Source organism: Halichoerus grypus, chromosome 14 (genome assembly GCF_964656455.1).
Source record: "Halichoerus grypus chromosome 14, mHalGry1.hap1.1, whole genome shotgun sequence".
Lineage (NCBI taxonomy): Eukaryota > Metazoa > Chordata > Mammalia > Carnivora > Phocidae > Halichoerus > Halichoerus grypus.
The window spans coordinates 64031859-64050444 of NC_135725.1; the positions used below are offsets into that span (position 1 = coordinate 64031859).

At 39.0% G+C, this 18586-nt stretch overlaps 1 long non-coding RNA gene across 3 annotated transcripts in view; it reads left to right on the plus strand.

Annotated features, from left to right (window-relative positions):
• Positions 1-244: 244 nt before the first annotated feature.
• Positions 245-18586, plus strand: part of LOC118524115 (uncharacterized) — a 271525-nt gene continuing 253183 nt past the window's right edge. For all 3 annotated transcript variants that reach the window (XR_013443993.1, XR_004911434.2, XR_004911436.2), the window contains exon 1: positions 245-310. This is a non-coding gene — a long non-coding RNA (uncharacterized LOC118524115). The remainder of the gene's footprint in view (positions 311-18586) is intronic.

An 18586-nucleotide genomic window follows, 5' to 3' on the forward strand; every position in this document is an offset into this window, starting at 1 on the left:
TTGACGGGAACAGGGTTACCGGTGCCAAAACAGAGGCGAGAATGAGCCTCCCGTTTACAGCTGTATATTTTGTCTTTGTTGGTTACTTTGCTTTTCCAAGCTCTCAGAGCTGCACTCTGCAGTGGTCCCCGCTTCTCCGCGGTTTTGCTCTCGGAGGTTTTAGCATCCCTGAGCGGACCGCCCTGGTCTGGAGGCGGATGCTCCTCCTTCTGACGTAGCCTCACGTTAACTACGTCACAACGCAGGCGTCACTTACTGCTCTTCATCTCATCACGGGGGCATTTTATCGTCTCAGGTCATTACAAGAAGGGTGAGTACAGCAAGATAAGATTTTGAGAGAGAGACCGTATTCACATAACTTTCATTGTTACAAGTGTATATTTTATTGTTATAAGTGTATGATGTAACTATTGTTATAAGCGTTCTGTTATTGGTTGTTGTTCTTAATCTCTTACTGTGCCTAATCTGTAAATTTAACTCTAGCATAGGGATGTGCGTATAGGAAAAAACACAATATATACAGGATTCAGTACTATCAGGAGTTTCAGGCACCCAGTGGGGGTCTCAGAATGCATCCCCCATGGATAAGGGAGACTACTGGACCTCATTGGATGAGGCACAGTTTGATTTCTTTTTTTTTAAAGATTTTTATTTATTTATTTATTTGAGAGAGAGAGAGCACAAGCAGGAGGAGCAGCAGGCAGAGAAGCAGACTCCCCGCTGAGCTGGGAGCCTGATGTGGGACTTGATCCCAGCACTCCAGGATCATGACCTGAGCCAAAGGCAGATGCTTCACCAACTGAGCCACCCAGGCGCCCCACAGTTTGATCTTTGTGATAAACATTGACGAATATGATTGCACAAAATCAGGGTTGCCCGTTTTTCTCATATATTGCACAGATTTTACACGCAGCTTTCACCTGAAAACACATAATGTAAAATTCAGTAAATACCTTGGTTCAGTCAGTGCTTCTGCTTCAGTTCATTAAATTTTGCATCCCTACAGGCCTGGTTCTGGGACTCCTCATGGCGTGTCTCCGTAGGCATGTAACAGGAACTTAATTTGACAAGAAACCATGGACTGTCTTCAATTCATATAATTTCAAAATCGCTTATCAGATGACTCTTTTGGAAATGTCAATAATTTCTAAACTGCCAGTGCTATAATATAAACAGTGCTACAACATACATTGTTAATCATGGAGGTAATTTCTAGTTCTAGTAAAACAGACCTCAGGGAAGTTTGTCGTGGTGACATGTTTTTCCACTTGAAATTGCTAAAGGCTTCATGACAGCCCATGCCGGTCTGCAGCCTGGCATTGGATTGGTCTCATTTCCTGAGACCCATGCATTAGGGATCACATCTGGTATGTTAAAGCATTATCTAATCATGAGTGCAGTATCATTTCAACCACATACAACTTCTGACAGTGACTATGTATAAGTTTTGCCTTTTAGAATTTATATTCTCTCCCTGCTCCCGTATTTTTTCTTTAACCTTGGAATTGGAAAAAAACCCTCAATTACTCTAGTTGAGCATATTCTCATGGTATGGTTTTTATGTGCTTTGTTTAATATTCTGTAATCATTCAAGAATCAAAACCTAACGGATAATGTGAGTTGGTCATTGTGCTGTCCTGATTTTTTTCTATATTTATGTACTAAATCCAGATGCCAAGAAAAATAAATTGCAGATGCAAAAATTGATAATGAAAAAAACTCCCTGTAAGAACCCACAGGATACGACCAAAATTGCAGAGACGAATCCATGGCCTTAATACTTCCCTTATTAAAGGAGAATGAAAATAAATAAAACTAAACAGAATTAAAAGGTAAACTCTAAAAAGCTCTTATGAATCAATATGAAAATGTACAAATATCCCAGAAGAAAAATGGATGAAAGAAGGGCTGTCAAAAAGGCAGCCTATTTGCAACCAATTTTTAGGTCCCCAGAAAGGAAAGACTAAAACATTTTTGGATGGTCCTGTTGGAGGAGGTCATGGGGGGACGTGACTGCCGGCTGACCCACAAGCTGGATGTGGGCAGTTGGAGGCTCCTCACCCCCTCCCCTTCCCTTGGGTTGTACGATCTGCCCCAACTGCCCACCATTCCCACAGCGGTGATATACGGGAGGGAACCCCGTGAAGGCCTCTATATAAACTTAAGATTCTGGAGGGCTGGTGTGGAGGTCTCTTTGCCTTGCGGCTACCCAAGACAAGCCTCCTCAGGACGTTCCTTTGCTTTTTAACCCTGTCACCCGCCAATCTGGAGTGGCATCTTTCTTCTGTCTCTCCTCACCCTGCATTTGCAAACGAACAGGTACTTGCTTTGGAACCCCTTGACCACCAGGACTGTGTGATTTCTGCCAGTTATCTTCCTTTTCTTCTGCTCTGGTAAAAGATGCGAAAAGGCAACTTATAAAAGGACAATTACAGATGCCAATAGATCTAATAAGTGTTCATACTTATTAAAGAGTAAATATAATGCAAAGTAAATGTAATAGTGATCTGCCACTTTGTCCTACCAAATCAGCAAAAATATAAAAGGATAATATCCAGGTGGCCAAGGGTGTAGGAGAATGAGTATTTATATACTGTCTGTGGAAGCGTAAGCTGATTCAGCTTTTCTGAAGGACGATTGGACCCTATGCATCATGAATCTCTTGATCCATTAATTTCATGTCCAGGATTTTATCCTGAGGAAATTAGGGATGTGTGTAAAGGTAGATAAGGATTTCTTGCGGTGTTTGTAAGAGGGGAACACAAACTACCATGCGGTCATTAAACATACTCATTGCTGTCATTCTCAAACATTTACTAGATCCAAGACGTTATACTAAGTAAATTTAATATCCCATCTATGAGGTCAGAATTTTAAAAACTGTGGTATGAAGAGGTTATATAATTTATCAAAGGTCACATGGTTAAAAATTAGTAAAGCTTAAATAAGACCCCAATCTTTACTATAATGAATGTCCTCTATCCCTGAACAAGTATACTTAATGACATAAGGAAATGTTTGTAATCTATTGCTATATGAAAAAAATACCAGGCTATATTAATTTCTCTAATAGATATAGGACTCTTCAGATTTTCTGATACTTTTGCTGAGTTATGTTTTTCTAGGAATTAGTCCATTTAGTTTATTATTTCAAATTTTTTGGCATAAAGTTGTTAATGTCTGTAGATACCGTAATAATGTCCATTTTTATTCCTGTTTTTTGCCTTTTTTCTTGGTCTTGGTGGGGCTTGTTAGTTTTTGTAGGCCTTTCAAGGAAGTAACCTTTTGCTTTTTTGATTTTCTTATATGGTTGTTTTTTATTTAATTAATTTCTGATCTTTGTTTTTTCCTCTCTTCAGCTTTTTTGGGTTTAATTTTACATCCTTTTTCGTACTGACTTCATAAGATGAGTGCTGAGATCATTGATTTTTAGACTTTCTCAATTTTCTTAGATGCACATTTAAGGCCGTGAATGTCCTTCTAAGTGCGGTGTTAGTTCTTCATCTGTAAAAAATGAATGTGTAGTTTAAAGAAAATTATTGTCATTCATCTTAAATATTTCTTGCTTTCATTATCTTCTTTAACCCATGAGCTATTTAGAAGGGCATTGGTTAATGTCCAAACATATGGGGATTTTTTGGTTATCTTTTTAGTATTAATTATTAGTTTAATTCCACTGCAGTTAATCAGGACATGACATGTATTACTTGAATCTAAAATTGATTGAAACTTGATTTTTGCCTCAGATTTGAGACAGTTTGGTAAATATCCTGTGGTATTTGAGAAGAATGTGTAGTTGACACTAGTTGGGTGTTCTGCTCTTGATCTGTCCATTAAGTCATTTGTTAATCTTGTCCAAACCTATATCCTTACTGATGTCATGTTTGCTTTTTCTATGAGTTACTGAGAAGAATGTGTTCAAGTCTTGTAACCATGATGTGGATTTTTCTATTCTTTTATTTCTGCCAGTTTTAGGCTTTAATGTATTTTGAGGTAATGTTCTTAGATTCATAATACAAATGTAGGCACTGTATTTTCCCTTTAGAGCTATCATCATAAAAAATGTCCCTCTTGGGATGTGTGGGTGGCTCAGACAGTTAAACGTCTGCCTTCCGCTCAGGTGGTGATCCCAGAGTCCTGGGATCGAGTCCTCCATCGTGCTCCTTGCTCGGTGGGGAGTCTACTTCTCCCTCCGCCCTTCACCCCGATCATGCTCTCTCTCTCACTCTCTCTGTCTCTCTCTCAAATGAATAAAATCTTAAAAAAAAAAGTCCCTCTTCCATCTGAAGAGTAGTGCTTCTTGCCTTGAAGTCTGCTTTATCTTATGGTAGTGAAGCTCTACTAGCCTTCTTTTATGAGTGTTTTCATGGTGTATATTATTTTCCACCTTTTTATTTCCAACTTCACTTATTTATGGTGTATCTTTTCTATGTAATTGAGTTGCTTATTTTTTTTAAAGATTTTGTTTACTATTTATTTGAGAGAGAGAGCACACAAGTGGGGGGGGCGATGGGAGGGGTAGTAGAGGGAGAGGAGAGGCAGGCTCCCCACTGAGCAGGGAGCCCCATGATCCCTGGGATCATGACCTGAGCCCAAGACAGACGCTTAACTGACTGAGCCACCCAGGTGCCCCAAGTTGCTTATTTTTAATGACAGTCTGACAACTTTTTCTAAAATTATGTGTTTGATCTATTCACATTCAATGTATTATTGATATATTGGATATAAAACTATCATCTTCATACTTATTTGTCCTACTAGTCTAAGTTCTTTTTTCTTGCCTTCTTTCTGTTAATCAAATACTTATTAAAGTACTGTATATATTACTACTTTTACCAGGTCTGGATAATACAAAGATGGTAGAGCAGCCCACTCTTGCCTTATGTGCTACTAATGTCAAGGTTATTAATGATATATTATAAACTCCATACGACATTATTCCTGTTATATCCTCGTCAATATTTATGTAAATGTACTGACATACTTTACCCTTTCCATTGTTCTGCATTCTATTCTGCATCTTGGAGCTTCTTTCCGGGATGATTTTTCTTTCTCTTGCAGCACTCCCTTTTGTATTTCCATGAGTGCATTTGTGCTAATCACACATCTTCTCAGTTTTTGTATTAAATGTATTTTGTCTTAAACTTTGAAGGATATTTTTGGTGGATATAGAATTTTGTGTTAGGAGGTGTTTTCTTTACCACTTTGAGGATATCATTCCATTGTCTTCTTGCTAGTTTTCTTTCCTGTTGAGCAATCAGCTGATGGTTTTAGTGTTGTTCTTTTAAAGGTAATATATCTCTTTTCTTCTGGTTGACTTAAGATTTTCTCTTTATCTTTGTTTTTCAGTTTGAGAATGCTCTTCTCACAGTGTGGTTTTCTTTGTGTTTACTCTTCTTGGAGTTTGTAGCACTTCTTGGTGTTTTTGACATTTTGGGGGGAGGAGTTTTGACATTATTTCTTCAAATACTGCTTCTGCTTTATTTTCTCTAATTTTTGGACAGTTTCATCATATCCCATGTGCCTTTTAGGATCATTTCTCTATTTTTTCATTTTGATTTTCCATGCTTCAGTGTATATATTTTCCTCTGATGTTGTCTTCACTAATTGTCTTTTCAGTTGTATGTCATCTCCTGTTGTCAATTTACCATGTTTTATTTTTCAATTCTAGACTTTCTGTTTGATTTATTTTCTGCTTTCCAGTTCCCTGAAATTCTCCATCTTCTCAATCAGTTATTGATTGAACATAGTTTATCTGTCTTTGATACTTCAATATTTGTATCACTTGTGAATTTATTTCTGTTGTTTTTTTCTTGATTTTCAGATAAAGCTTATTCTCTTATATGCTTTCTTTTTTTTTTTTTTTTAAATTGAGGGGCAGGCATTGTTTATGAAAATTTTTAGAGATAACTTGAGGCTCTGGGTGATTTTTTTTTTTTGTCCCAGGAAGATTTCCTTTGGCTTTTGTATACAGTTCATCTGGACAGAATCATGTCATCCCATCAGAACCTGAGACCAGATTCAAATCTGAGTGTCAGTTCTTGTGAAGGCTAGTCTGTTCCTAATTCACCCTTATGCTCATTCAGAATCTCACAAAAAGTGCAGAGTGTTTACTGAGCCCCTCCTTTCTGGTATGCCTTGAATTCAAATTTTTATTCCCCTAGTCCTGTGAGAGTGAAGAAAATTGTGCTCATCTTCTCAGCTTCTTATTTGTCATTTATCATTTTCAGAACTGGCAATTTGCCCAGAGGGAAAAGTGCCCTGAGTTCTGGAATTACCCCTCTTGGTTTCCTTCTTCTCTTAAATCTTGGTCCCACAACTTCTCACTGCCTTGGTAGTTCTTTGAGACCAACGTTTATTTCAAATATATATTTTAAAACATTGTGTCCATCTTTTTGTTGTTCTCAATAGGATGGCTATTCTGAAAATATCCTTGAAGTGGAAACTCTGTTTTTTTCCCTCTATTCATATAAATATGCACAGACAAAAGACAAAGAATTTGGAGTTTTTGTAGGAATATGGATGCTTTTGTTTTCTTTTTTTCTCCTTGTGATGTATATGTTTTCTGGAAAGAGCATGGATTGGTTAGATTTACTAAAATTAACATATATAAATACGACATTAAAAGTAGTGTATAATAAGACAATAGTAGCAGCATTTATTTGTAACTGTTTAAAAATATTATTATAGGGGTGCGTGGGTGGCTCAGTTGGTTAAGCGGCTGCCTTCGGCTCAGGTCATGATCCCAGGGTCCTGGGATCGAGCCCCACGTCAGGATCCCTGCTCAGTGGGGTGTCTGCTTCTCCCTCACCCTCTGCTGCTCCCCCTGCTTGTGTTCCCTCTCTCTTTATCAAATAAATAAATAAAATCTTTAAAAAGTATATTATTATAAAAATAAAAGATATATAAACCAAATTACCTATAATCCCTTTATCTACACTTACCTTTTTAATTTCTAGTCTGTGCCTTTATTTCATGTGTAGATATAACAGTGCACATGTTATAGGAGTGTTCATATCAGTGAATTTTAATACTGTACTTTGGAGAAAAATAGCCTTCATATATTTTTACTAATACTGTGTGTCTAATTCTGGCCCAACAGCTTATCATTCTTCGCCTAGAACTAAAAAGATTGGTACATTTATAGATTTCTTGTTCTATCCAACAGGTATATAGTTAAAATGTTGAATAAAATGGTTAAAAATATTACCATTACTATAAGATGTAAAAAAAATTTTTTTTCAAATCAGAAGAGGCAGAATTTTGCTTTAGAATACTGCATTTGACATTGCCAGCCTTTAAAAGCTTTCTTTCAGCCTGGATGGATTATTTCTGCTCTTTATTTGAAATCCATTTATCAAACTCTAGATGTATTTCCCTTCCCAGAACAATGCCTATGTCTCATTAATGGTGACAATATTGATCTTTAATAATACTAGACTCTGATGACGTGAAATCTTTGATGATATTGCTATTATCACATAAACTTTTGGAAAAGACAAATTATTAGATTCACTTTATTATCATTATGTTTACAGGCATCTTAATGAAAATCATGGCAATATAAAAGGAAGCTAAAATTTAATTGAAGATTGCCATTAAAAATGGAAGAATCCAACATTTTTGGTAGTTAGGTAATAAGTAGGTAAATATAGGAAATAAAAATGGGTTTTGTTCTCTGAAATAAGAAGTTTCAAACATTAGTGAACATTAGTGAACTGTAAGACAATTTTCTCTGAAAATGGTACTATAATTCTTGGTACATTAAAACATCAGTCATATTATGAAAAAAACATAAGGCCAAATATCCACTTTTGGCCAGATATCTACTCTCTTGAAAATATAGTGACTCTAAATTATGTCATGAATTTTACTTTCCTGAATGGCTCCAGTAAGGAACTCATAATAGAATGCCAGCTCTGAAAACTTTCTTAGAGGTCATAGAACCCTAACCTTTCATTTTCTGGATGAGACTCAAGAGGTTTTTTCGGGCATGTGATTGGCAGGCAATTTCATGAAAACTCCTAGAATAGTAGTTAGCCTTGAGCAGATGTTCTATAAATGTTCTTTTTCCTAGAACACAGAAAACTAGTCTCCCCATTCTTGGGATAAGCATATCATGACTTGTTTGTTGTATTAATCATCTAATCTGTGATAAAAAGCAACCCCCAAATCTCAGTGGCAAATAACAATGAAGATTTATTTCTTCATCCCATTGTATGTCCTCTGTGGATGGGTTGAAGCTATTGCTGCCGATTGCCTGCACTTAACAGCTGTGGCCGGGGCTCTGTTCCATATGGCTCTTTTCCATGAGTCTTCATTTTGGAATCCAGGCTAATGGGGCATCCCATCTAGGATATGCTATACTTTAGACAGAGATTAAAAAGCAAAAGCAGGCCTCCTAAATAAGCTCCTGCTTGGAGTAAGCACACTGTCATTTCTGCTGACATTCATTGGCCAGTCAAGTCCATGGCCAGGTCTGACTGTGGGCAGTGAGATGTGCTCTGCCTTGCAGGAATCACAGCAAACAACAAAGATGTGTAATTCTCTTGCAGGGTAGGGAGCAAAAAGTTGCCAACAATAATATGAGCTACCCCACAGTTGACATATATTTTAATGTGATGCATTTATTTGACCTGATATTCTTTCTCAATTTCAGCTCTGCAGAAATGCAAGACACTGGCTTTTGCTACATTTTCTACGGCAGAACTGAGGTCTAATTTTTTCGTATTGGATTAAACATTTTCGGTTACTTGGGAAGAATGTTTTCCAAAGCTGCAACAGAATTTGAGGACCGTCTGCAGCAATCAATTCTCCTTTGAATCAAATTGTTTTTACTAAACTTGAGGACGTTAATTTTCTTATTAAAAAAATGCTTGGGGCGCCTGGGTGGCTCAGTCGTTTAGCGTCTCCCTTCGGTTCAGGTCATGGTCCCAGGGTCCTGGGATCGAGCCCCGCATCGGGCTCCCTGCTCGGCAAGGAGTCTGCTTCTTCCCCTCCTGCTCCCCTTGCTTGTGTTCCCTCTCTCGCTGTCTCTCTCTCTGTCAAATAAATAAATAAAATCTTAAAAAAAAAATGCTTGATGGAAGAGGGACATTATGTGCAGCAGACTGTTATCTTTTATCTTCTGAAAGAAGACTCGCAAGCCTTCAACTTAATTCTCAGAGAAAGTTTAAACTTTAGGTGGCTAAGTATTACTGGTGGTGCTTATATAAAGATGAAAAGCCTTGGGAACAAAGGGTATGTGTCCACACAGTCTTTAAAAAATGTTTTAAAGGTCAATTTTACAATCAACAGGGTATTACACATCCCTCAAGAGCATTCTTCAAAGTTTATTTTTAAGGAGAGGAGAGATCTGATTAAAGTGGGGGTAAGGTAGGGGAAAGGAATGGAGAAGAAAAGGGGATTAGTTATCTAGGTCTACTATATTTCTCTTATACTATCAAAAATGCATTTAAACGTCACAGCAAGCCTTTAATGGATGGATGGGTGAAGACAGGAGTTACAGTGAGAGAAAGAGAGAAGGGTCATCTTTCTCATGCCCGAGAATTGGAAGATGTCTTCAGATTCTTCTGGTAAAATCTATCTATCATGTAGCTATCTATATCTATTAAGTGATAAGTACATTCACATTTTCAGGGGCCAAGAGAGGGAAGAATAGAACTTCAAAGGATATAAAGGACTATAGGGAAGGGGCTCATCAAGGTGAAGGGGGCAGAGGAATGATGAGACAGGCAGCCAGGGCCAGAGATCTGTGTGGTTTCCTAGAACATTTGCCTTCTCTTTCCTCATTGTTCACAAAAGCCATATTGGTGGAAAGAGAATTTGCTGTCATTTTGAATGTAAATTGGAAATGTGCATCTGTTCAGTGTGCTATTAAAAGAAGAATCACATCAAATTACAGGGTATGAAGTGGTAAGTCATTTGAGTGAATTACCTACTAAATGTCAGCCATGACCTAATAATATGTTTTCCTTTATATGGAAAAACAGTGCCATTCCTCTGTGATCACTAGGACCGTTTCTACCTCTATCTTGCTTTGTTCCTTTGCCACCAGCTGAAGTGAGGGGTCAGGTGGCAGTCATGAAACAGAGCGACCCTGAATAGCCATCATAAGAGCTGACCCTTGGCCATGGCTTCATTTACACCTTGCCTGGTGTTCTGAGATTAATCAGCCTCAGGCAGGAATCTGATAGTTGCATAATTACATAATGCTTATTTTCATAATACTCAAGACCATGAGTTATTATTAAAGAATGTGTATAGTTTTTTTCTCATAATTTTTCTAGGTAGAATTTTTACAGATGGCAAACAGTGGTATAAACAGTTACAATGAGATTTTCAAGGCTCCGTAACATTCTATTCAGATGTGAGGATTCTACTCTATCCCATTTAGTCTGAGTTTTTGAAAATACCTTTTCTTTAGAAGAGGTTGCATCTGCTAGTAAGTGGGCACAAGCATCCTTGATGTTTGTTGGCACTGATCATCTATCTATCTAACGACTTAAAAGTACCACTCAGGAGCTCACTCCTCAATCCCTTTACCCTTAGCTTCTCATGCTTTCAACTTGACAAACCCTCTTCTGAACCTGTCTTCTGTTTAAAATCCAGAAACTATAAATTTTACAGAGCTGTGTCCTCCAGACCCAGGCAATGGCATTTTCAAATACCATAGCACATTGTGAAAATCCTGATTTCTTCATCCTAATAAAGAGTGCTTACTAGATGGTGGGCTTTCTTCAGCATATCAGTGAACTTTGGTGTCACCATACTGGCTTACATGCTTTTATGCCTGCCCTTACCGCAGGGTCCCCAAATTTATTTTCTCCCTCATTGCCTGCAGCTGGACATCTGAAAGCCCAGGACTGTTGCAGTGGGAGCTGTTCCAGTGGGGGTCAGCGGGCAGCAGACTCAGCCTCTGTAGTTCATCTAGGTTGGAATTAAACTTTGCTTCAGACCAAACCTTGGGTGTGTCTTCCCTGAGGCTGATGTTTGCAGTAGGTTATCTATCTTCAGCCCATATTTCCTGTCCTTGTGAACGAGAGACCCCTGGATCTCAGTGTAGTCCCTCTCCTGCTGGCCTTACGATGTGATCTTTGCTTCATGCCTGAGCCAGAGTGCTTTGAAATTTATGTGTGTATGTAATATAGCCTAGTGGGTAAGAATTTGGGTTCTGGAGTCAGGATGACGTGATTTTAAATTCTTGCTCTACAGTTTACTAGTGGAGTGACCATGAGAAAGTTATCGATCTCTCTACAAGCTTCAGCTTTTCTCATCTATAAAATGAGGATAAAGGGCGCCTGGGTGGCTCAGTCGGTTAAGCGTCTGCCTTCAGCTCAGGTCATGATCCCAGGGTCCTGGGATTGAGCCCCGCATCGGGCTCCCTGCTCGGTGAGGAGGCTGCTTCTCCCTCTGCCACTCCCCCTGCTTGTGCTCTCTCTCTCTCTGTGTCAAATAAATAAATAAAATCTTTAAAAAAAAATGAGGATAATATTACCTCCTTTAGAGGATTGTTGAAGGAATAAGTGAAATAATACATGTCAGATGCTTGGCATCCAATGGTTGTTCAGTAAGTGTTAGCTATTATTATTATGACTGAGATGTCGACTGTTTGATCCAACCTGTACAGAGCAATAACTCTAAAGCTCCTTATAGGTAGAGACTGATGGGTCCACCTGTCATATTAATGTTTATTGAATGAGTAAATGTTGGGAATGCCCTTGTTTTATGCTTGGTTTTGAAGTTAGAGGTTGGAAGAGGACCAGAGTTGTTTGTTCTTTATAAATATTTTTGATTGCTTTTTGAGTGTAAGATCTTGTTATGATACAATAAGGTACAGTTCTTTCCCTTCAGGAAAGTCACATTCTTCTGTGTGACAGTGTAGTGGTGAACAAAACTAATAGAGTGGAGCCAGAAGGAGTAAAGCAGATCTAGACGGATTATGAGATCCTAAACCATAAAGTAATTATAAACTGAGTATGTTTTCTTAAAAATGGAAATAATATCATTATTTGTCATATTATTGGAACAAATTCAGAAAACATGGAAAAGTATAAAGGATAAGATTAAATCACTTGTAATGTATCTGTAGATAATTACTACTTAAAAACATGATCATCTAGAAGCTTGCTATTCAGTGTGTCATTTGCAGATCAACAGTATTCGCTTCACCTGGGAGCCAGGAGAAAGGTCTACTCTTGACCCCCAGCCAAGACCTAGAATCAGAATGTGTTTTTTATCAAGATCCTCGGCTGATTTGTATGTAAATAAAAGTCTGAGAAGCATTGATGTGGTAGACTATATAACATATACCAAATTGAATTCTCACATACTGGACTTCTCTTTTGGCAATTTAGAGATTAGATAACCTGAAAACTTTCCTACTACACGATGCCTGGGTAACTAGGTAAAAAATAACATATATCTATTTGAAGGATAACTGAGTGCAAGAGAAAGAGAAATTAAGGACCAAAACAAAAACTAAAGACAGGAGTAAGTGGATACTGAAGTATGAGTTGCCCTGAGAGATGTTGCCGGTAGTCAAGGAGCTTAGGTTTGGGAGTAGGGACAAGAGCTTGTGCTGAGGATGAGGGACCCATGGAATGGAACTCCAGTCTAAGGGCATGGTCCTCAAAGGCTGAATAGCCAGGAAACGGCAAACTAGAAAAAAAAAAAATCAATCCACATACAAAGGGAGATGAGATTGTAATTTGTATGTCTCTGTCTGAGCTCTGGGCAGGAAAAAGGTATTCTCTGAGAACGTGTAATCACAGTCATTTTACTCACCCAGGGTATTTGATACATATCCAGTTATACTCAAGCCAAGAAATTAATATGAAAGTCCTAATGTAGAAAGAGCCCCAAGGCATCTGAAAGAAGCAAACACACATCCTCAACTCAGCCCCAAGGGTGTTCATAGCCCCACTAAACATGAGCTCTTAATGTAAAAGTACAAAACACACAAGAAAACAATTCACCTTGAGTTAGAGTCACGAGAAACAGGTGGCAGAATTAGAACTTCAAGGATTTTGAATGATACAGTTATCGGGTGCAAAATAAAAAAAGTATGTTAAGATGGCTTTTTAAAAAAAGAATGGAATAAAAACCACCAGAAGCAAGATATTACATACTCTAATAATTTCCTGCAACTTCCTTTTGTTTCTCTTAACATCTCTTGAGAATCATTTTATCATCCTAAGACCGTGTATGTCCAGGACATGGATCAGCTCATCAGTTCAGCAGCAACCAACCAAGAGAAAGAAGAAAGCATAGTCACATGCTGACCCTTTTCTGCATGGTGGTTCCACCCACTAGGTTATGTGGTATGGTATGTGCCCTGGAATATGACTCAGAATTAGAATTTTCTGTCTTTGGAGAAGATAATGGTGAGGGTGGGTTCAGAGCAGGGGTGTGAGGTGGGCAGGGGAAGTAAGAGAGAAGCCCATAAAAGTATGTCTTCTCATAGAAGACTAGCAACATCAGAGAGTATGTTTAGGGGAAAAATGATTCCATTGAATTCCTTCTAATTCCTTTTAATGAATTTACTCTTGCTGTGTATGTTGTAATTGTGTTAATTAAAAAACAATTCAAAGTGCATGTCAGTAGTGAAGACCCTGACCTGTTTATGTGATGATTAAAAATGAAATGATCTACAAGCCCCTGTTTTCGAAAGCCCTCAGGATTCATCAATTTGAGAACCAGTAATGATTGTTTGCCATCTTGAGGCAACACAAGAAAACTCCACATGTGAACATTAATACAGCATTTGCTGCTGTATGTTCTTTACCCACCTAAGGCTTCTGCTCCTCTTTCTCCAGGTTGCTGACCTTGGTAATTGATCCCTCAGAAGAGGAAAAGCACCATTCCATTGACATTGGCATTTCTCTTCTGAATAGAGGTTTAGAAAAGCTTCCTCATCCCTTAGGAACTCAGAAGCATCCTAGCTTCTTCCTGTTGAGGTCTTTCTGCCCCTCCAGGGACTCTCTTGGACCAGATCTAAGAAGACCCTTGCTAGCTGTCTTGTGCATGGTCTCCATCTGGTCCCCAGGAAATAGTCACATATCTTTTGTTTCACAAACTCCAGGAACTTAGGCTGCCTCAAGCAGCCACATCTCATTTGCTTTTCTACCAAAGCCGCTAGCTAGTTGGTTTCTTGCCTTTTAGATTTTTCGGGTGGGAGTCAGTCTGTAGTCCCCATCTCTAGGGGCCAAATATTAAGCTCTCTAAGTGGTCTTCCTAATTTGATTTGCAGGTCTTCTATTTTGATTTGCAGGGATGGGGAAAACAGCTCCTAGTTTACTACTTTGGGAGAGAGGATGGGCCTCTTGGTACACCAATAACATTCTCCAAACCTCCTGATCTCCGACTTCTGACCCTTTTATATCTTGATATAGCTGAGGGGGTAGGAGACACATAAGTATTTTTTTAAATTACGTTTTTGATTTTACATAGTTATAAATTCACATGCAGTTGTATGAAATAATTCAGACAGATCCTATGTACGCTTTACTCACTTTTCCCCAATAGTAACCTCCTGCAAAACTAAAGTACAGTATCACAGCCAGGACACTGATAGCAGTATAGTCGAGATACAGGACTGTTCCATCCTTCAAGGTCCTTTGGCTCGAGAGTACAGACTTTTGGGGGCTTTTTAGTCACCTCCATCGGTGTTTCTGGGTTGCTGGCTTCTTCAGCTCTACTCTGGGATTTATGAGGCAAAAACATAAGCCAGGAAACTCACTTCTGTGTTACTCCCTAGCTGCCCTGTCTCTTCTCTCTGCCTTTCAGGGACTTTCATTTGTTTTATGTATAATGTCCAGGGTTTTTAGTTGTGACTTAGTCGGAAAGACAGGGAGAACTAGGTCAGCTTCATCTTCCCAGAAGTAGAAGTCCATGTAACTGTTTTTTAATCACCTCTTTTGCAAATTCTCAGTAAAGCTTTGCCCTTCACTGAGGGCACGGCTTTTACGTCTCAGTGCCTCAGCCCAAATTTCCTATTAGCATTTAGTTATATACATGTGATGAAGAGAGGGCTACAAAATGCATTCTCAACAATCATGATTGTGAAAAGTACCTGTGTTCTCACTGTTTTAGTAACAACACATAAGCATGTTCCTAGAGTTTTTCTTTTTTTTCTGGCTTCGGGGAGATTATCCTAGAAAGATCAGTCTTGGGAAAATGATTAAGGAAGTGACCAAATTCCACTGTTGAAAAAAACGACTGTTGTTCTTTTGCATCCTCTTCTACCTGTTATAACTTGAGGACTATTTATGTCTGCTAGTAACGTGGCAGCCAGCATATAGTATAGATCATGGCGGACTGAGGTCAGCTTGTGAGAGGTGAGTGTTCTCAGGAATTCTACAAGGCAATAAACATAGCCATTATTAAAAATTAAATCGTATAAAATGTCAATAAATTACATTAAAAACAAAGGTAACAATAAAAATTCACCACTTCCTAGTTTTTTTTTTTAAATTTATGTTGTTGAGATTATGTCCAGATTATCTATTATCTGTGCTCTGGAGATCATGCGCATCTATTGTATGTGTGGTGTAAACACTGTGTATTGGCATCCTCCTGTGCCTCTCTTTCCACCTCTGTGTTCTCTGATGTCACCCTGGTAGCCTGACATCAACCACGGTGAGGGTATTTAACCACAGAAATTGGAAATGTTACAAAGCAGGGCTTTTTCCTCCTTGACGGCCCGTAGTTAAACATTTTCCAGGATACCACTGAGTTTAGGTCATTTCCATAGATTCTCCCTATTCCTGACAATAATTTTTCTCATTCTCCAAAAACTTGCCCTATCTTAGGAGCTTTTGAATTTCCAGACTTAAATTACTAGCACTTTATATAATGTAACAGCAAGATAAGAGCAAGTATTTCTTCAACCTTCATAATCCACAGTGGGAAACAGATATATGTTTCCTATTATTCTGCCTTTTGAAGAAGCCTTGACGATGGAGCTGATGCTGTGTTCAGATTAACTATGTGAGCAGAAGCAGGTAGGGGAAGGGGAAGACAAATGACTTGTTTTTTCAATACAGCTGCTCTGGCTATTGTCTTTAATTACACTCCTGCTGGACTGATAAGGAAACTGGCTTCTGACAGCTGGGAGGAGCTACCCTGCTGCAAAGCCCTATCTCTTCTTGGGTATAAGCAATGTCTTGTGCACTGAGTAACATAGACATGAATTATTTTTGGTAACTGTTATTGGCTATGTTTCTACTATGTTTAGGCTTAATTTTCTTAAAGCGACATGGCCCCCATTTGGAAATTTACCTATGGCATTTAGTGAGGCAGGAGATGTTAGAGGTTAAAATGTAGATGCATTTTTTAATCTTTTCGACATAGTACTTACTCATATTATTTGGCATTTAAAAATATGCTGATACCTGCTTGAAAACATGACTGATAACTCTATGGGTGCCTTTTCCTTTTCAGTTTGGCCAGAATTCTCCCAGGCTCTTCTGAATATCCCCATAATGTGAACCCAAAGCAAAGACATACGATGTAGAGACCATGTGCCTTAAATTTTTAGTAGGAAAAATAAGCAGCAGAACTATACATTTCTGTCTCTTATCCCTGTCATCTTCACCTCCTTTGTGGTAAATGGTCAAATGCCAAAGCAAAAAAGCGTGATAGAAAGACAAACATATTACTTACTGTATGACCCAGGTGTCGAGAGAATACTGTTTGGGGAAGAGGTACACCTGCCCTCCTGTTGTGCACTGCAGGGTAGAAATCTGTAGAAATCAAAGCACTTGGTGATTTCATTTATTAATGTGTTTTCAATTTAGAATCTACCAAATGTGATTAAAAAGTCCTGCTCCCTATTAGAGTATTTTAGAATAACCTATATAAAATTGGGCGTGAAATAATTAAACATTTAATATGGAGTTGTTAAATGTATTTCGTAGGGAATGTCATTCCCTCCAGGTTTCTGTCTGATGAGTGACTCATATTAACTTTGCACTTCAAGCAGATATATATTCTTCACATCAATGAGACTTTGGGATATGCTAATCCTGCTGCCAGTGCTCAGCTACCAAGCAGGGAACGCTGGGGCCCAGAGAGCCAGCTGTAGAGCACTCAGGTTGGAGAGCCAGGGAGCTCCAGCACCAGGGAGCCATCACAGCATTACCCAGAATCTGTGGGAGGGGAGCAAAGCCAGATGTGTCGGGATTCAGGATATGATGAAATCAGCCCTTTGAATAAGTACTTAAGCAGAGACTCAAGACTTTATAACAAGAGGCCTGAAATAAACAGACATCCCAGCAGAGGACTGGGTGGGAATGGGAGCCACACAGGCTAAGCTGTTCAGAAAAGGGTCCAGAGAGAACCGTCTGAGAAAGTCTGACTAATCTCTGACCCTGCTGTTTAATTTAGGTTAGTGCTGTGGTTAAGTGTGTGGGCTCAGGACTCAGGTCACCAGGTTTGTAGCCTGAGTCTGTCAGGTAATAACTGCGTGACCTCGTGTTCCTCAAACTCAGTCACGCCACCTGTAAAATAAGAGTAATGATAGAACACCTCATGTAAAGCTCTTAGCAAAGTTTCTGGATTCTAGTAAATTCTCCATGGTGAATGTGAGTTGTACAAATACTAATGCAATTATATTATTTTAGTTCCATAGTGAAATGAGACATACCAGAATCCCCTCGACATTTTTTATGGCTTTTAGTATTATTCGTATACTTAGTGAACTGTGTCTTGTTCCCATTACAAAATGAGGGTTTAGGAATTCCCCACCAATCTTTTTATACTCTTCAGAGTGTTCCTAAGCTGAGAATCCTTGGGGTGTTATTCTATAGTTCAGGGGGACCCCACCAGACTATTAGACTGACCACGGTGAACGCTGGAGTCATGTAAGCAGCGCCCTTACAGAATGCAGGCTTAACTGAGTCTACTTTTGTCTCCATTTGCTACCAGTTAGTTTAGTTTGTGTCTTGTGTGTGCCTCCTGTGTGTGGTGAGGCAACATCTGAGGATACAGCAAGGCTACTGTCCTCTCTTACTCATTCAAGCCAGGTATGGGACAAGGTCGAGATTTAGGAAGCAGGAAGAAAGTCTTTGAAAGCCAGGTTGACTTTTATTCTGAGAGCAACAAGGTGTCATTGATGAGTTTTAAGCAGGGGAGTGATGTGGTCTAGTTTACATTTTAAAAATGTACTTGTGGCTGCTGTGTGGGGACTAGATTGTTGGAGGTGGTTGCGGTATTCCACATGAAGGATGGCAGTGGCTTGGATTGCAAGGGAAGCGGTAGAGAGGGAAGATGCCGATGCATTTGGGTTGTTTTGGAAGATGGAGTTGACAGGATTTGCTTCTAGGCTGGATGCATGGAATGAGGGAAGAGGAATGGGTGCAAGGTAAGCTCTTAGGTTTTTGGCATGAGCAACGGGATGGATGATGGTGCATTTTACTGCAGTTGAGGGAGCCTGGGAAAGGAACAGAGTGTTTTCTGGTGGGGAGGGGTAGATGCTGTGGGATGAGCTGTGTGGAGTTTGAGATGTCTATTAGATGCACAAAAAAGAACATGCCTTATCCACTTTGGGGACTGGCATGGCAACTGGCACTTTCTAGGTTGGGTC